General features: G+C 35.2%; 1 pseudogene; it reads right to left on the minus strand.

The window, feature by feature from the left end:
- Positions 1–834: 834 nt before the first annotated feature.
- On the minus strand, positions 835–21,441 carry LOC107513421 (annotated as a pseudogene).

Consider the following 21,441-nt stretch of genomic DNA (forward strand, 5'->3'; position numbering starts at 1 on the left):
CAGATGAATTCTGCAGTTTTGGAACAATTTTAATCTGCAATGCTTCCTTAATCTGTTTTTTTCTCTCCCGCCCCTTTTTACTTCCCTTTTCCAGTTAACTGAACATAAATGTTTATTTGCAAATCTGAACCTCTCAATTTATATGGACCCTCTCTCCATGCTTAGTGACAACATAAAATAATATCTATTGTTCTTTAGTATTATCATTTATTGATTTAAAGTGATAAACATCTTCTAGTTAATGATTGTATTTGTTTATCTCTGATCTTTCCAAAAATATCACCAAAATAAAGATAAAGGAATAAAACATGGCATAAACCCACAGGAAGAAAAAATCATGTGAAAAGAAATTATTACAGAGAGGAGGTCAACAAATTTGGAAGAAGAAAAGCAAATGGATGAATCCAGGGAAGGCTTGGGAATACACCAGGTAGTGGCTAGAATTGAAAATGGGAAAATTATTTAAAAGTCTGAAAAGTCAGTCATTAGCCTGGCACATTCCTTCAACCCATACCACCCAGATGCACAGTTACCCACACTGCACCATGATCACCACCACCTTCCATATCAAGAATTATTATCCCTCCCAGGTAGTTTTAAGAATTCTGGACGAATTTCTTTCTATCTTTGGCAATAATCAGAGATTCATTTTTCAGGTAAGTGAAACCCTAGGGAATCCACACTGGGAGAATGAGAACAGAGAACAATGCACATCAGAGAATGGGAAATGAGCCCCTGCACAAAAAAAAAGAGGAATGGGCGGGGGTGGGGGGGGATACGAAATTCCCAAACAACATCAAGACATCTGAGCCCCATTCCTGTTCTGCTCCAAGAAGTGATTGTCAGACAAGAAATTGGAATGTGTAGTATGCAGAATAACAATACTCTGAAGATGTCCATGTCCTAATCCCCAAACCTATGAATATGTTATGTTTTATGGCTAGTGAACATTAAGGTTACAGATAGAAATAAAGTTGCTAATTAGTTGACTATAAAGTAATGAGATTATCCTGGTTTATCTGAGTAGTTACAGAGTCTTTTATTTTGATGTATGTATGTATGTATGTATGTATGTATTTTTATATTCAGATCTTTATTTAAAATTTTCATCTGCCAGCTTAGCGTTTTCCACCAACTCGGGGAACAGAAACCTTCACAGGCTTCACAATCTTTCATTTGGGTGCTCCCTTTGTGGGAGCCTTAGCAGCAGCCATTTCTGTCATCTTAGATGCTTGCTTAGCCTTTTTTGCTTCCTTGGCAGCCCCGATAGTTTGTTCTCATTGAGCTCTCCTAACTTTAGGTTTCTGATTCCTCTTGACCATTATATCAGCAAAAGACGCATCAGTGATGATCCTCTAGAATTTGACTGCACGGCGGGTTCTTTTCTTTTGAAATTCTTCCGACTGTCCCTTTTTGTGCTTAAGTCTTCTGTAAAGGACAGTCCAGGTTATCTGTTAAGAGTTCCTCTTGGAAAGGAATGCCAACTCTCATTTTGCATTAAGAAACTGGAAAACCTTCCGGTCGGTCTTGGCGTAGTGCCTCCTGTGTCCGGGGCAGATCTTGTACCCAACTGAGACTACAGTTTGACCTTCATGGCTGCGGCTGCCGGAAAGCGTTACAGGGTCTTTTAAATGCAGAAGAGAGAGGCAGAAAACTCAGTGTCAGAGCGATGAGGTGTGTGAAAGATGAGTCTAGACTCTGCTAGCTTTAAAAATGTAAGAAGACTACAAGCAAAGAAATGGAAAGTGGAAAAAGTCAGAAAATTGGTTCTCCTGTAGACCCTCTAGAAACAAAGCCCTACTAATACCTCAATTTTAACCCAATGAGACCCATTTTAGACTTCTGAACTATGGAAATACAAGATAAATTGGTGTTGGTTTAAGTCACTAAGTTTGTGGCACTTTGTAATGGTAGACATAGGAAATTAATGCAAAGGATCTTGTCAAAATGAAAGGCCAACAGATACTGAGATTTGGACAGCCAGATCCCTCTCCTTTTACCCTGCAGTAGTAAAGCCCAAATCAACAACTATCCCCCTCATTTCAAACTGCCCCTCTCACAGACACATGCACAGAGCCTCCAGGGAGCATACAGAGCTTCTGTCTTAAATGTGAACAGACAGTACACTATCCACAGGAATGTGAGTGCAACCTCCAAAATATAAAATGGAACTAAATATTTTTTAAAAAGAGAAAATAGAATGCAGAGGAAACAGAAATGTGGAGGACAAAAAATGGGTTTAAAAACCTTTAATATAATCAGAAAGCTAAGAAAATATTGCATCCATAAATCAAGAAAAGTGTGTTATAGAAAAAAAAGTGATGAGGAAGAACAGACTTCTGTGTTTGTATTTGTCTTTTAAAATTATATGCATATACTACTTTGCTTAAAATATTAAAATAAAAATTGGCTAAGTTATTTATTATATGTAAGCCGCTTTTCTCCCTTCCATAAAATAAAGCTATGTATAGCAATAGTGGTCATTTTTTATTGCTAGGAAGCTTGAGTTATGATTTTCCACATCTTTAAAACTCATATTGATTACCTGAGTCATTTTTTTTAATTGGGAAAGACTAATAAACCATCCAGTGGTAAATATTTTCTGTCATCTAAGATAAATGAGCATTTCTTTGTTAATTATGCTTAAAACACAAGTATAAATAGCTTTACCTCAACTACATAAAACAAATATTTGATGTATACTGAAAAATAGAAATAGTATCTCAATGAGATTTCTATTTCTATTTCTCTCCATCCCTTCTTTCCTCCCTCCATCCCTCCCTTCTTATTTTCTTCCTTCTTTCCTCTTTTTCCTTTTCATTTTACACTTCTGTATTTTTCCATTTAAAAAACGTGACTAGCTATTTCTCTTATAATCAAGAAACACATTTATTAGTTTAAAACTCAATTTAAGGTAAAATATAAACATACAAAATTTTGTATATAACAATATGCACATGCATAAGAGAAAGACAACAATAATACACTAAATTTTAATGATGGTTATCTTCTCTGGTCAGATGAGAACCATTTTTCTCCCTTCTAATTTTTATATTTTTCATATTTCAGAAATACATTATGTATTTCGTATTTCAGAAATACATTAAGGTATTTCTAAGTACTAAGTAAATAACATTTTCCTTAAAGGATTAGCAGCTTCTTTTATTTTAGCACAAATTACTTTAAAGCAGGCAGTAAGGATCCACAAAAGAGGCTGCTGTAATCAGCCAATAGCAAGTATGTTTAGGAATAAGATTATGAGAGAAATTGTGGTAATTCCTCCAACTTTTGGGTTTGATAAGATTTACAGCATCTCCAGCTCCAGGGGCTATTCCTGGTGTGTTAAATTGATTAGAATAATTCTATTTCCCTTAGCACCAGAGTTGGTTCAGGCTGAGCCCTCAATGCATGGCATTCTCTGGCCATAGTTATTGGCTTGGCTGGTCCAATTGCCTTAGGAATGGGATTCTGTTCTTGGATTCAAGAATAGCATTCTTTCTCACTATGTGGTTCCTGGCAGTCACCCTGAGAAGCTAGCCCAGAGGCAAACCCCAAAATACAGAAAAGGGTAGGACAGAAAGGATCATAAAAAAAAAAAAAAACAGAGCCAAAGTTCTATTTAAATAATACCCGACAACCACCACAGACCATTTTTTCATTTACCTTAAATAATAAATCATCTTTATTGTTTAAGCAGGAATCAAACTTTGCAAACCAAAGTGTCTTACCTAATAATATAGGAAGAGAAAATTTTGAGTGTTTTTTTTTTATGTGTCAAGAATATTATATGTTATTTAATTTATAGAAAACAATGCTGTTACATTTTATTACTCTCATTACAAAGTCAGGAAACTAGTGATAGTGATATTGTTAAATTACCCAAGTTCAAACCTAGCAATAATTTTGTTTGCTAATTTTTATTTTGCTAAGATCATTTTTTAAAAGTACCATGTTTTATTACAACAATTGCAAAGAAAAAAAGGAAGAACATTCTTGTAAAAAGAATTCAGATAGCCTTGGTCTGAGAACCAAACACAGTTCTTGAAAAAGAACTGTTGCCATCATCGCACAAATATTCTCATGTGGACAGGTGAAAGCTCCATCATGGGTGGGTCCATTAAAAGTCATATTCTGTTTCAGGGGTACTTGAGTAAGGTCTGGAAATGGGGTTTTTCAACAGTACTCTGGATAATCCTGATAAGTAGCCATGATGGAGAACTAGTATTCTGGAAGACGTAGATATGATATGCTTCAGCTGGAATAGATCCCTGTTGCCTGGCTTTCCCAGAAATATATTTCCTGTCCTCCAACCTGCTTCTATTTGCCCTTCAGGGTGTACTCCTCAGCCTGACAGATTCATGAATTATGTCTCTTCTAGCCTTCAGCTTCCACTAACTAAACATTATTTCTCATTCTCTTGTTGCCTCAATGATTGCCTGCTTCTATTTTAACTATTGCTTTCTTCTCCAGGACTACCCAGAGAAGAAAGGCTTCTCTCTGAGCCACTAACCACAAGTTTATAGAAAGGAAATATTGACACGACTATTTCCAAAGACTTCACACCTCAGATACTTACCTTAGAAGGTGAGGAACAATTCAATCTGATTCAAAATAATTTATGATTGCAAACTTCATTCATAATTCTTTCTGAGTATATTATGTTCTTTAGGGATATTGGATTAGATCATATTTTGAAAAAAAAACATTCAATAATTCCTAGGGTCTGATGATAATGATGATAATACAATCGAAGCCACTAAAGAACTGTTCAATAGTTGATGCTTTTGATTTTCTTGTTTCCCCCAATTTCCAAGATCAATGATTTATTGTGTTAATTGCTAAAGTTCAGATACTTTTCACTTCTCCCTTTCTCTTAGCCTTTCTCTAGTTATTTTTCTCTCCCCTACCTCCTTCCTCCTCTATATCTTGTCTCTACTACTACAGTTTTGGCACTCATCCATCCCTTGACTTGCTACCCTTTCCAAAGAGAAAAAATCTAATTAAGTTTGTCTGTGACTATCCAATAAAGTACATTCCTATTGGGCAGCTTTGGGTTCTGGTACTGGTCCTTTGGTCTAATAAATAATGATCAACATAGCAGAACTGGTTTCACTGCAAGCTCTCAGTTTCTTTTCTTCAAAGCATTTAGTAGAGGAAGTGTGTGTAGCTGGCAAGTCCTACAAGGCTCTATAATCCATTGAGTACAATCTGGTTTAGCAAATAGCTGTAAAATGCCTGAGCAAGATTTAGCCAAGTGGAGAGAGAGAATGGGACAGAGGGACAGAGGGAAAAGGAGTAGGGGGGGAGAGAGAGAGAGAGAGAGAGAGAGAGAGAGAGAGAGAGAGAGAGAGAGAGATTCTAAGTAATGACTGCCCTCACTTTTCTTCTTTATAATAGAGAGATGACAATATCATCCTTGAAATGTCTAGATTTTCTCAGTCTCGCATGATGGGAAAGCCCAGTCAGTTATTTATTAGAAACTTTATTTATTTGAAACCTCAGAATGAATGCCTGAAGGTATGACCACTTGATTTCTTGCTTCCACACCACCTTTGTGACCTGACTTCTGCAACCTCTGCAGTGACTTTTCTCACTATTCTACACATACAGAATGCCCAGCTCTATCTAATGATTTGTAGTTCTCTGGTTGTTCTACATATTTGCAGAAGCAGCTCTCTCTTCCATTCAACCTTTCCAGACTTTATTCTGCTGGCCAACTTCCACTTGAATTCAAGATTCAACATAAGTATGATATTCTCTATGAAGCCTCATGAGTGTTCTTGATAACCTTCTGTGGGAGGCACTATCCTTTGCCAACACAAAAGTCATTCTTCTTTTTATTCTTTCTAATAAAGCCTCAATTTTTTTTTTCAGAAATCAGACAATAATTCTTAGTTCTCAGAAAAGGTGGCTTTAGCAACTGGCTTAAGCATTGTCATGGGACCAACTGGTAGCCAATAAGCTATAAAGAAAAGTCTGTTGAAGAGTTTCAAGGAAGAATTTTCTCTCCTTAATGAGAGGACAGTATACAAGGAGAAAATCACTTATCTGTAACACCTCCTTTTTGCTGCATTTAAACACTTTTTTTGCTAGGACAAGTGTGCCAGAACATGTTTGTGTTGCAGCCATTATTTAGCATTGAAGAGAAAGCCAGTCGAATTGCAGAGATGATAGCCTTAATGTCATTGTGCCACCAAACCCAACTTTGTTGAAGTCACTGCTAGTTGACACTTTTGTTGCTTGCAGCTGAAAGCACTCATAACTGTTACCTCCTCTGTGTGAATAAATGCAATCACTGAAGTGTCCCTGTCATCTCAAAATCAATTCTGCCTGAGAGTGAGAACATCTTTACTCTTAAGCAGTGCTATATTATTGACAGCAAGAAAGCATCTGTAATTGGGTATATTTGGATACATACTTACTATTCTGATAGAAATAAGGCAGCTACACTGGCAAAAGGATCTCATGCTACTTGTCATTGGGTGGGTAAAATTTAATATAAACCCATATTGACCAGGCAAATTGTCTTTGCAGTGTGCCTAAATACAGAAATACAAAAAGAAAAAATTTTCAGCTGAGTAGAAATAAAAATAATTCTGGTCTAATGATTTTCAGTTTCCCAATAAGAAGACCAAAGCGCACATTATAGGAGCCAAAAACCATCCATCATCAGCTATATATGTTTCTTGGTCTATATTATTTCTGTCCCAGACACTGGAAGTCTGGACTTCTCCCAGAGAAGAGAACTGTCATCCTGTCACATGATTGCAATTGGCAAGTCTTACCAAGAAACTTTGGCAGATTCTTAGAACAGGACTAACATATGTTTTATATATATGTGGGTAGGTGTATATATAGCCATCCATCTACATACATATATGTATACTTATTTATTTATAAGCCTCAGTTAAAGTTAGAAAAATTAATTTAGATGCATATGTATAAGTCACACAAATTAGACTAGTTTAAGAGGAATTAGTATAACCCTAAAAGAAATCATTCTGATTTTTTTTTAAGTAAAAATATCAATGCAAATTTCAAGAGCAACACATTATGTTAGTTAATAACTTTTATCTTTAGATTATTGCTCATTTGTGTCAATGATTCATTTACTCATTCAACAAGTCTTTATGAAACCAACTACAAAGACAGATAAGACACAAAGACAAAGTTCTTTCCTTTGAGAATCTTATGGTCTAGTAGTAAACAGAAAAAACAGGAAATCGTTCATTTATTCAATCATTCAAAAAATTATTATTGAGGATCCTCTATGTCTGCCATATGTGCTGATAATACAGAGGTAAAAAGACAGAAGAGTTACCTGCTTTCATAAAGCTTATATAATATTTAGGTGGAGAAAAACATTAAACAGACATCATCAACACATATACCTATAAGAAAGTGATAAATACAATGTAGAGACTTCAAATAGAAAGATATGATAAAGAATAACTGTGTGGCTACATTTAAATGGGTGAACAGGGAAGACATTTTAGTCGAGAACCAAGAGATGATTGGAGGAGGATGTAAGGTAAAGTGAGGGTCTTTATTCTGTTATTGCTATTGTTATTGCTACAGTTGGAGTTGGTGTATGCGTGTGTGTGTGTGTGTGTGTGTGTGTGTGTGTTCAAGAAAGGAATTACTAGAGGTGCTTTATGATAATGGGAGCAATTGAATAAAGAAATGATGATTTAGAAGAGGATGAGAAGACAACTGAGAAACCAAGCCCTTGAGAAGTCGAGATTAACAGAGACTCTTTATAATAAAACAGCGCAGGTATAGAGTGAGATGGATGGAAAATTTTAGGTTGAAAGGTGAGGGAATTCTTATTGAATTAATGTCATTTTCTCAAATTGAATTAATTTCATTTTCATTTTCTCATGATTCATGATTTATGAAACAATTTATAAGCAGAGCATAAAAGGGGTTAGGAGATATAAGGAGTAAAGACAAGATGTGAAATAACATTTTGGAAAGTGAGAATGCAGTAGTCCTATGGAAGTATAACAACTGCTCTTGACTACTGCAATGGTTAACTTTGTGTCAACTTGACTGGGCCACGAGGCACTCAGATATTTGGTAAAACATTGTTCTCGGTATGTTTGTGAGGGTGTTTCTGGGTGAGATTGACATTTGGATCTGCAGGCTGAATAAAGCAGACTGCCTTCCCCAGTATGGGTGGGCCTCATCCACTCCACCAAGGGCCTGAATAGAACAAAAATGCCGAAGAAGGGAAAAATTCACTCTTTCTTCCTGACTATCTTGAAGCTGGGACTTCGGTCTTCTTCTGATCTAAGACTTGGACTTGGACTGGAACTTACACCATTGACTTCCTTGGTCATCAGCCCTCTGGACATGGACTAAGTATACCATTCACTCTCCTGGAACTCCAGCTTCATGACTGAAAATCTTCAGACTTCCCATAATTGCATGAGCTAATTCTTTATAATCTATCAATCTATCATCTATCTGTCTATCTGTATCATCTATCATCTATCTATCTATTATCTATCTTCTATCTCCTATTGGTTCATTCCTCTGAAAAATCCTGACAATTATGACTACCTATTTGTTACATAGACAGAATCTAAAGTGTTCCTGGCCAGTATAATTATTGTGTCTTAACCAATGTTCATTTGTTTTGAGTTACGAGAACTATTGCATGGGAACCAGGGTTGCAGCTCAGCCAGATAAAAGAAAGTGGCAGAGAGAAGTAGAGAGTGTTGTCAAAGGATGCCTTAATTATGTATCATAAAATCCCAGCCGGGTATGCAGGAAAAGAGGACCGGAGAAGGTCAGATTGGTAATGATACAATCACAAACTCAACAAATTAGAAAGTCTTAATAAAGTCAAAATATTGCTTGTGTACATGTACTTAATTTCATGAGCTATTAGTTTAGGTGACTGTAGTTGGAGAGGGCCATGCTTGCCCTTGAGATGTGAAGATAATGGATTCATTGATGATCACAAGGTCAAAAGTATGACCATATGAGAAGGTGGCTGAGGGTAGGTGAAAAATAACATAATTTTATTGTAAGATGGGGAAGTTCAGAAACAATAGTCTAAGGTATTAGATATATCATCCATGTAGGTATTACAGTCAGTAAGAAGGAAGTCTGTGAAAATAACAGTGGAATAATAAAAAGACAAAGATCTTAGTGCTAAAGTTATCAAATAAGAAGGCAACTGAGATCTCTAGATAACAACAAGAAGAAGGGGTAATAGATGATAAAGTCTGATGGCAAAAACTTCAAATAGCTGGGGGGTTGGAAGCATGAGGGAGGAGAGTAGATTTGGAAGAGGAGAGCAAGCAGAACATCCACTCCAGGATCAGGCCTGTAGTTAGGTTAGGATGTTAAAGAAAAACAGCCTACACTGACCACAATGCATCAGAAATGATTTCAAAGAGCATCCATGTTTTACTTAGAGTAAGAGAGCAAAGGAGGCATTCAGAGATGAAGTTAAGGATATGCAAAAAGTTTGCCGATGATGAACTATTAGCTTCAGATGTCGGAGTACAAGGGCTTAAGATGAAAGCTGAAGTGAAGAAACAGGTCAGATGAGTGGACGAGAAGAGTAGTATGAGGATGAATGTTTGGCTAGGGGTCAGCAAACCTTTTCTAAAAAGAGCCATATAGTAAATATTTTAAGTCTGGCAGGCCAACTGGCCTTGGTTACAACTATTCATCCCTGCCTTTTTAGTGTGAAAGCAGCTATAGACAATATGTAAATAAATAAGCATGATTATGTTCCAACAAAACTATATTTACAAAAACAGTCATTGGGTTGGTTTTGGTCCATGGGTAATAAAAAGAGCAGGTAACAAAGTGAGCATGGGTTTCTGATGATGATTGAGGTAAGACATAGAACTGTGGGTCAAAATGGGTGTTTGATACTTTTCTGGAGAAAGAGGATAGCCAGTTTAAGATGGAAGTTATGAAGCTCCCAAATTCCTATTCATTCCTGCAGCTCCCAGATGTGGTAGTGTGTGACACTGCCCCAGTGTAACACAAAATGGTGAATGGCTCTCATTTACCTGGAGCTAGAGGTTTGGGACTCCCTATCCTCTGGGATACTCAGTGTTGTTGACTCCAGTGCGTGACTCCAATTCAAAGGGAGAGGGCAAGGCATGGCTTCATATAGTGAGAACACATTGACAGTTTCTAAAGAAACAGCATGCAAGCACAGGTTAATATAGGAATAGGCAAGGTTTCCTTACTCTACTTATACCTATATCCAAAAACTCAGTCACTAAATCACTTGGTCACATTGGGTTTCTCCAATATTTAAAAATTATTCAATAGCTTCCAATCGAGAGGCTTTAAGATTTTGTCAGACATCAAATTATCTATTTGAGGGCCTGGTGTCTTTCATTACACTCATTTGGAGTCTCTCACCAGTCACTCATGATGACAGCATTTTGAACTCAATACATAGAAACCATTTCAAAAGATCTCTGGATTGAGTTCACTGCAAATTGTGAGTAGATTCTGTACCTGGAGATGCTCTCTTGGATGCTCATTTTTAATGATCATTGAACAATAGGTTTTCTCCCAGACCTAATTATACCCTACAGAATCAGACCAAACATCATTGATGCTGATGTTTTGCTGATATTATTAGAACATTCTCCAAATGTTTAAATTATTCCTTGATAATAAACAAGGTACGACTTTATAGGGACTTATCAACTCTTTAAGACCCTTGGAGTATTTGGGAGTATTTAGTATATTTTGCTAGTAATCTGAAGGAATCTAATGTGCTTCTTGATAGTAAGTTAAGCCCTGGGAAACTGGTTTATTGCTTATAACTTGTGAGGTTTCCATCATACTAATAGCAAAAGAGATGGGCTTATCTTTTAAGAGAATGCTTCATTTGATTTTACTGAAGAAACACAAAAAGAAAGAAATGGTTTGATTCAATTAAATAAAGTACATTAGTGTAAAAGCCTCTTTTTTCTTTATTTAAACTATTTTTTCCTTATAGAAAATATATATTGTAATCAAAGACATATTTTGGTAAATTAAATAAAATTTTATATTCATTTAGCAATTATTATATGCAGTCTTAGGGAAATACAGTTGAACAAGACTCGATGCCTTCCATATCCTTGGTTTATTTAGGTTTATATATTCTCTGTAGGATATAAATATATGTATATACGTAACCTGTGTTTGACACCAAAAAAAAAATGAACAATTTAAAAATAATACTTGAATTATACAGTGTCAATCACACAGATAATATTATAAGTTCACATTTATTGAAACCCTACATTAACACTCAACATTAAAACTCAACATAGTAATCATTTTACATGCATTAAGTCATTCACTTCTTATAATAACCCTATGAGGTGGGTACTGGCATCCCATCTTAAAGGTAAGTAAATTATGACTAACAGCCAGTGAGTAGCAGAGTTGAATTTCAAAATTAGCTCCATTTGACTACAAAGCCCTTGATCTTAATCTCTATCTCATTATGTTTCAGAAACACATATTTTAAGCTGGGGAGAATCAATAAGTAAGAGTTGATTATTGTAAGATATAGATTTTTGCCATTCTTGACAGAAAAATGTGACATTTCAACTGCTGACAATAGGTCTTCAAGAGTTCCTCTTAAAAATGCAAATTTATACTCCTAGAAAGGCAACATATTTAGGAAATAGATATTTTCAAACTCTTAACATGTGTGTCTTTGCAAAATTGTAAAGGAATGAGAAAAAAGACAGATGATTTTTGATAAGTTTAAGGAGTGATAGGTATGGAATAAGGAAGGAGCCAGCCAGAGAATGGGATAGCAGGTAGGGAGTACCACCATTAGAAAACAGTATGAAAGAACTGGGTATGTGTGGTGGTGGCTCATAAATGGGGACCAGATGAAAGAACATCTAAGACAATATTTTATAGCTACATAATTTTGCACAAGGCCATTATTACTACTTCTGAAAAAGTCAATGGTAAAATTGATTTGTATGAATTAAAGAAATAGTAGCTGCTTTAAGCCATGACTGAAATATAATTTCTACTTGTTGAAGACCTTATAATCAAGAAAACATTTTTGAACCCTTTCAAACCTATTCGCTCCACCATTCTTTGTATAACATCAGAAGGCTTTTGCCCATTATTACTGGTAATATGATTCTGAATCTGCCTTATAACCAGAAGAGGGATGCTGATAGAATTGATTGCTAATTAATTTTGTTGTTCCTTTTCATTGCAGTCACATTCTTAAGTATAAAATTTGTTGATATATGCTTCATTCACAAAACTTACCCGTAATTTTAGTTAAATACTTAGTTACCTTCATTGTAATTCTAATAATGATAAGGACGATAATGACTGTAACAATAATAAACTGAAGTGGTTTTAAGGTTAGAAATGTGAGTCTAAAAATGATATCTTCATGATCTGCGTTTATCCTACATCAATAATTTTACATCAAATTTGCCCAATTTACAAATCAAAAATAGATTTTTCTGTCAGCAAAGATCAGTCTTGTATCTGAAAATCAAGCACAGCTTGTACATCATCATTAACCATAAAGGCTCTGAAATCAGAACTTAGCTGCCAATTTTGTTGATGATGCATAAGAAGAAATCGAGTACAGCTGGCTCTTCTGTCCTATGCTAGCTCTGCAGTACTGACATTAGTGAAAATCTGTTTGTTTTTTGTTTCAGGAAATTAAATAGCTATGACTAAAATGAAGCAGAGGGAACAGATATATCTGGGTAATAAACAGGTGCCATTTTTATTTTTAAGTTTATTTTTTTTCTCAGATTCACTTTGATTACTTAACATTACTTTAATTTGACCAATTGCAATGACCTTGGTGAAAATATGTGAAACTTCTTTAAAAAGACCATCTAGAGGAGCCTTTTTTCTTCAATAAATGGGGGTCAAGTAACATCAATCATTTATAATTTAAAATCCACCGTAAGTTAATACAATTTTCTCAATGATTGTTCCTCTAATAAAGTTGTCTATAGGCAAATTGCACCTCTAAAAAATAGACTTATTTGCTGACATGTCAACTACCTGTTCAGAATGGACACTTTATATGATTTAGACCCAATTTCAATGTCTTAGATGTGGAGGAATAAACCAATTTCTAAATATCACCTCAAAATGAGGAAAAAAGAATTTTCAACAATGCAGCATTAAGTTAATGGCATAAAACAAAATTCTAAATCACTAAATCTATCGGAAGTGTGGTGAATCAAGGAGATCCTAACCCTATTTTCCAGAGGAGCATAAACATGCTGTGCCAATGTGGGGTTAAGCTAAAACTTGAACACATACATATTAACTGTCATCACTTTAGGAAATCCAGTGAAAAGAATCTTAAAGACAGTTTTTTTTTATAAAGACACAAAAAGATGGAAGAGAGGAGATATCAGAAACATATTTCTGAAAGTTGGAAAATAGGCAGATGAAAACCTGACTGACTTAGCAGCCCCCAGAGGGTGGTAACTAAGATGATAACGGGAAAGCTGAGAAACACCCTCATTAACCCAACAGAATGGTTCAGGAAATGGTAACACCAGGTAACTCTGGAACTGAAAGTGAAGGAGGAAGGTCAGTGCTAAAAGAGGATTGGGTGAAAGCTGAATCTCCTTTGATCTCCTTCCCAGCTCCATTCCACAGAGAGACTGCCTCTCCCCACTTTAGAATAAGTCTGTGGTTTTATTTTGGACTGAAGGAGACCAGGCACAGTTGAAGACTTGAATATCCTACTGAAAACACCCCCTCAAGCTCCTTCTTACACTTGTTACCAGGACTCTGGCAGCCATATCTCAACCTTCCAAGAAGAAGATAGGTGAATGTTTCTCTGGTAACCTGATCATCCCAACTGGAAAGACTTAAAAATAATGCCAACAGGAGGGATGCCAAACAAAGAGCTTTCCCAGATCACCCTGCAGTAAAGTGCAAGGTCAGTGAGCCCCATATTCATATATGCATCCCTGCAGTAAAGTGCAAGGTCAGTGAGCCCCATATTCATATATGCATCCAGAGCTCTCCCAATCAGCTTTCAGTCTTACATTTTTAATCAAGAGCAGAAAAGCAAGGATTATAAAACATCTAAGAAAACCTCTAGCATGGAAAGGAGAGACCAAAATAAACAAGCAATCAAATGCAACTTGGATGAATAGATACCATCATTTGGGGAGAATTAAATTTACATACATATTTATAAATTTGTATATATGTACATATATATATCCATATGCATATATATGTACACATATATATCCATACATATATACTACCATTCGTATCCTCAGAGAATTAAGATATAATTTAAAGCCTTAAAAAAGAACAAAATAGTATACAAATAGAACATGCAGAGAATATATATATATATATATATATATATATATATATATATATATATATTATCCAGGCTTAAAAATAAATGAAATTCTAACATATACTATAAACTTGATGCTTGAAGACATTATATTAAGTGAAATAAGCCAGACACAAAAAGACAAATATCATATAAGTCCACTTAAATGAGGGATGTATATTCTATCAAAGTCATAGAGAAAGAAAATAAAATTGTGGTTGCAGGGGGCTTGGTGAGTGGAAGAATATAGAGAGCTATTACTTCATAAGTACAGAGTTTAAGTTTGAGAGGATGATAAAGTTTTGGAGATAGATGGTGATGGTGGTTGCACAACAATGTTAATATAGCTAATGCCACTGAACTGTATGCCTAATTTTATGTTATATATTTTGCCATCATAAAAATAAATGAAAAAGAAAAGTATACAAGAATGTCAAGTTGAAAAATATAATTGAGGAATTTTCTCAAAATATACACAAAAATGAAATGAAATAAAAAAAAAAAAGGCATGGGAAAATTAAAGGACCAATCCAGGAGTTACATAAATATAATTTTCAGAAAGAGATAAAAGAAAGCACATAAGAAGAAATCATTAGTAAATAATTCAAGAAAATGTCCCACGTTTTATTAAAATAAAGGTTAAATACAAAGAAAGAATCTCAAGAGCAGCAAGAGAAAAGCAATTAGTTATCGACAAGAGAGCTCCTATAAGACTGTCAGCCGATTTCTCAACAGAAACTTTCCAGACCAGAAGGGTTTTGCACAAGATATTCAAAGTAATGAAAACCCAGGTCCTACAATCAGCATTACTTTACCCAGCAAAGCTATCATTTAGAATCAAAGGACAGATAAAGAGCTTCCAAGACAAGAAAAAGCCGAAGAGTTCATCGCCACCAAGCCAGTATTATAGGAATGTTGGAGGGACTTCTTTAAGACAGAGAAGAAAATATATATCAAAAATATAAATAAAAAAGGCAATAACTACATATCTATCAACAAGCACTTCAAATGAAAAAGAATTAAATGCTCCAGTCAAAAGATAGGGTAGCTGAATTAATAAGAAAACAAGACCTTTATATATACTGCCTACAAGAGACTCACTTCAGATTGAAGACACACAGACTAAAAATAAAGGGAATCTATCACGATGGACCTAGAGGGTATTGTGTAAATGGAGTAAGTTAGACAGAGAAAGACAAATGCCATATGATTTCACTTATATGTAGGATCTAAAGAACAAAATAAATGAATAAAACATAGAAACAAACTCATAGATACAGAGAACATTTTGGGGGTTATCAGGTGGGAGAGGTTTGGGGGGCTGGGTAAAAAAGGTAAAGGGATTAAGAAGTACAAATTGGTAGTTACAAAATAGTCTTGATTATTACAATATTATTAATAATTATGTATGGTGTCCGAGGAGCACTAGATTTATTGGGGTGATCACTTTGTTATATAGGTGTCTAATCACTATGTTGTATATAGAAAACTAATGTAGTATTGTATGTCAATACTGAAAAACAAAAAATATTATTTAAAAAATTCTGTACAACTAGAAGACATTAATTTCCATACAGAAAATCCTATTCAGTACTCAACATAGTGGATAGAAATAATATCACATTAAGGGATATCATCAGAAAATTTTAGAACATTGGTAACAAAGAAAATCATGAAAGTTTCCAGAAATGGAAAAATTGTGTCAGAAATCACAATGGTGTTGTACTTCTTAATAGTGAGATTGGAGCAATGCCCATAAATTTCTGAAAAAAAGTATTTCCCACCTACAACTGTATTACCAGTAAACTATTAATCAGATAAAGAAATTTTAAGAAATACAAGGTCTTGAAAAATTTACCTCCTAGACACTCTTGCTCTGGGGCTACTGGAAGATTATTTCTAAGAGAGAAAGAATATGTGTGTGGAGGGAGAAGGAGTGGGAAACACTAAGGAAAAGAGGATTACATGGGTGAGAAGAAACAGGGGATCCAGCACAAAAGAAAGGGGAAGAGAAGCCCTAGACAAAGATAGGATTACAGGGTAAGGACTGTTCCCCAGACATGCAGGGCCAACTCCAGACTGAATCTCATCTCGTTAGACAAATTTTCGCTGAAAACAGTGCAGGGCTCTTTATCTATAGCCCCCTATCCTTCCACATGGAACAGATGTGCATAGAGAAAATCGGTGGAATTATCGTTTTAAATTATGATGGTCTGTATGAGGCAATAGAAGAGTATGTTCCTAATTTAAATGGTTATACTGAATCAGACAGTTTTGCAAGAGCCTTCTGATTCCTATAAACCACAATGTAGAATAAAATACAAATCTGCCTAAATAAATGAAATTCTCCTATATGCACATTCTTGTGCATGTGTGTGTGTGCGTGTGTGTGTGTGTGTAATTTCTTTGAAAGGATATACATAAAGCTGGAGACATATTTACTTCTGGGAAAAGGAAGTGTGTGGTTGGGCAGAGGAGGATAAGGAAGATTTACTTTTTAAAATGTATCCTTTCGCTCCTTTTGAATTTTTTATCACAATTCAAAAACGAATAAATTATAACATAATTTTAACCAAGAAATTTAACTGCCTACAAGAGACTCACTTCAGATTGAAGACACACAGACTAAAAGTAAAGGGAATACATATATATATATGTATTCCATAAGTAAAATGGTGTGGGTGCAGAGATACATTTGAGCTAGCAAAAGACTGAAAACAACTTAAATGTTCATTGAGTTGATACTGGTCAAATAAATTATATATATCTGCATTGGAATAGTATACAAACAGAAAAAATAATTTAAAATCTCTGTGTATTGATACAAAACTATTTCTAAAATAAGTTGTTAAAGGAAAATAAAAAATATACATTTGTAAACATATATGTGCGCTGATATTTGCTTACAAGAGACTCACTTCAGATTGAAGAAACACATAAACTATATATACATAAACTATCTCTGAGAGAAATTACGAACATTTTATAACAATGAGTTAGTCTGGAAAGAACTAGATGGCAGGGGAATGGGAAAATGACAGAAATTATTATTGTACATTTTGAATTTTGAGCCATTTGAATATGTTACCTTTGAACACCAAATTGAATTACAATATTGAAAATGTGGGACATTTTAAAATAGCCTGGATTATTTTCATCTCAATTCTTTCTTCTTTCTCTATTGCAAAGCCAGTATGAGATCTTTCATCTAATAATAACACTGTGGTTGTAGTTCTGCAATGCTTAAGAAATAAAATCTGTTACTCCTGCTGGGATCAGAACAGTTGTCAGCATATGTGGGCAGCAGTGGGTGAAGAGCTTTTGAATTTAAGGCCTATAAACTAAATATCAAAGTTGAATGTATTATAACATTATTGTTGATTTAGGAGAAATTTTATATTAATGACATTTATAAACACATCAGTGATGTTCTTCTCTATGATACACATGAGGACAAAACTCTATATATTAGCTTTACGCTATCCATTCAATCAAGATAGGCCAGAGATATAAAGGAGGGAGATGATAGAAACTCCAGACTGGATTTCAAAGCTGTCTTGGTCCCTGAATTTTCAATCGCCTGATTCACTGGGATGGACAGAGGGGAATATTTTCTGGTTTTTCTTTTCTCTTCTATGTGTTTATAAATCATTATGCATATTAGAAATTTGGGCATGAATTTAACTCCGTAGAAGACTTTTGAAAATGCTATATATAACTTAATTTCAAGAAATTAAGTGGACTCTGTGTGTCATAAAGCCCCTGATATAACTTGGTAAAGATGAAGTTCAGGGGTAAAGAGCCTTGCCCAATAATTAGTCCATTTGTATACAAAATTTGTGTTCATAGATCCCACCAATCTCTCTTTCATATCTCATATTACAATCTCTCCCCACACAGATTCACCTAGTACCAGAAATATTTGTTTGAATTATAGAATTACTAAAGAAGCATATTCCACAAGTCTTTTGATCACTGTGTGAACATTTACTTTCTCAAACAAATTTGACAGATTTTCGAGGACATTGCTGCTTCTACTGTGGTGCCATCTGTCCCAATACTAAAAACTTGGGTAATCTTTAAATGGATAATTCTTTAAATGGAATCCTCATAGCATAACAAATAGCTTTAATGGCACTCTTTGAATACCTAAGTCTCCAAATGAAAGGTACAACTTTCAATAGAAGTCCTGAAGACAATAACAGAAGGAAAGAAGGTTTTTACCGGAAATACTGGCAGAGCATCAGGGAAGGTCATGGGCCAGCTCTCTTTGATGATGGTATGGAGTAGAACCAGATCAGAGAATGAAAGCCACTGGTGAAAGGAGACGAGATAGGTGGCTGTTGCCAAAATCCAAGAAAAATGACAAGAATTGAAGGAAGAGGGAAGAAATAGCCAGATTTTTAGAGGGAGGCTAAATGTGTATGTGTTTGGCAGGGAGTTGTAGGGAATCAACGCTTAAAGGTAGAATGGACAGGAAGCTCTGATACATTTGGCAAAGGTTTTTATCCCTTTCCCCTTCTGCCATGTCTGCTCCTGAATTACCTGCTTGTTCACTGCCCTTTTAGAGGCCTCGTTTTCCTCCATGTTCCTTCTAAACCCACCACTCATTTCTCTGCTATTTACCAGAAATTAGGGTCACAACACTGGCCTTGGGGAGGTGCAATGTGCAAAAGATTTTACTTGTCTATGTTGTTCTTTTCCGTGATTGTCCCATAATCCCACCATATACGTCTACGCAGGTGTTGACAACAACTGAAGGTCAGAAGCAAATGAAGAAAATTACAACATAGAGGAAAAATGAAACACTGTTCACTAAATAAAACTTTCCCACTAGTTCAAAGGAAAAGAACAACAAAAAACTTAATATATTCACAGAGATCCCTTAAAAGCAGACTCCAATTTCTAACCTTGTTTCCTTGTCTCTAGTACCCTGTCTCAAGATCCACTATCATTTACTTTCCTCTTAGAAACCACTTTTTCTTCATATCTGTGCAATACATATCTTCAGTACCTTATATCTTGCTCACCATAGTTTGATCTCATGGAAGGTTTCCTTTCCCAACTAGTGCAACCCACCCCACAGGATGTCATTAGTAGCAATACCTTTTCCAAAGCCTCAGTTAGGCAGCCTAAAAGAATACTACAGAAGGTCTCTAACAGCACAGTCCCTGTAGAGTTTGTATTTCAACTTTTACCTATTGGTAGCCATGAAGATTTACCACTTCATTCTTTTTGATCATCTCCTGGATTCTACACATATATATCTCCCAAGGGCAAATAATAATTACCAAAGGCAATTCACATTGAGAAACATTTCCCAAATATAACATAATCTGCGCTAAGTCTACCCTTAATAGAGAGAACTGGCTAAGTTTTTATGTAGAGCTATGTCAATTTCCACTTTGTTTGTACTTCTACTTCTATGTCCAGGTTCCTATAGGTCTATAAGAAACAGGCTGCATTGCAATAACCTTTACAAGTGACAGCAACTCCTTTCCTAAACAAAAATGTTGAAATCATAAAATTATTAGAGTATGGATATGAATGTGTGTTTGTGTGTGTGTGTGTGCATGTGTGTGTAAAGTGGATGGAGGGTTATTTTTCCATTTATAATTAGTTTGGTTCTTTTCTGAATTTATTTGCTACTTGAACTAATGTTTTGTTTCTTGTCTATAACAAAGTGCCATACATACATAGTATACATAATATTTTGTATACCATGTAGGTCTGGAGAGCAAATAGACATGCACAAGAAATAAAATACTTAAATAGAAAGAAATTTTAAATTTGAAAAAGAGAAGAAAGATAGCCAAATTTTTTAAAAATGAGAATTCTTAAACTATAACATATTGCTATATCTGTGCAAGAATAAAATAAAGATGCTATCCTATGATGAGCTCTGATATTCCATTCTCTTAGAAGTTATAGCTTTGCTATTCCTGCTATTGAGGCAAATATTTGATTCACAAGGATTAGGTTAACTCCAAGGTCTTAACTATAAAAATGTTTGATTCTTTTTGCTTCACATTCACTCGTTTCATGTATTCACTTATTTTTATAATTCACAAATAATTGTAGATACCTAGTGACCAGATCCCTAAAAATTCCAAGATGAATTGGAGAGAATTCCTGCCCTTATGGAGCTCGGTCTAGTAGAGGAGATAGAGAAATTTTAAAAATTGCATATTGGTCACAATAGAAGGTTATATAGACTGTGACAAGTAAGTGATCAATTTTAGAGTATGTGTGTGGGAAGTATGAGGAGCAGGGCAGTGTTGGTGTCAGGTAAAAATTCACAGAAGCTGAGGCACCTGAGCTGAGTATTAAAGGGTGGACAGTATGGCAAGCTCATTCAAGTCTAAGGAAAGAGCTAATGTAAAGGTACTAATACATGAAGCAGCATGGGCAATTTGAGAAACTACTGTTACTTGACTAGGACTAGAAGATGCAGGCAGTGCACAGCAATAAATAAAAAAGGTGGGAAATAACAGGGCTCAAAGCTTTGACTATTGAATTTTCTGTAGTGGTCATAGAAGGGTTTAATGTTTCTGTGGCAAAAAGTCTCATCTTCCCTGAAGGTTTAACCCAAAATGGGCACTCTATTTGATTTTGACATGCCATTTCCTTCATGATGATATTAAACTCTCCTTTCCCCTGTGTAGTAGCAGTAGCATAATAAATTGATAACCTATGCACATTAGTCAATATTAGTCATCAGGTAAATTCTGTACTTACTAGGCCCTAGCACAAAGGATTTGAACAGTTTTTAGTAGCAAGCATATCAGTTAGGACTCTTTCCAATGATAATATCAGAAAATTCAATCCCAGTTGACTTTAGCTAAGAGAACTGCTTTCCTCATATACCTTGCGAGCCAGGTAATAGCTCCAGGAATTTGATCCAGACTCAAATGTCTTCAACACCCAATTTCTCCTTCTCCATCTCTTGAATCTGTTTTCTGTGTTGGCTATATTCTCTAGCAGACTATTGCCTGTGGTGGCAGTTTACATCTTTCCATGCTCAAGTACAGAGGAAAAAAATATGGAAGAGATCCTTCCTGGTGGCTCCCAGACAAGTCCCGACTAGTCAT

This window comes from Rousettus aegyptiacus, unplaced genomic scaffold (assembly GCF_014176215.1).
Source record: "Rousettus aegyptiacus isolate mRouAeg1 unplaced genomic scaffold, mRouAeg1.p scaffold_m13_p_2, whole genome shotgun sequence".
NCBI classification, from domain to species: domain Eukaryota; kingdom Metazoa; phylum Chordata; class Mammalia; order Chiroptera; family Pteropodidae; genus Rousettus; species Rousettus aegyptiacus.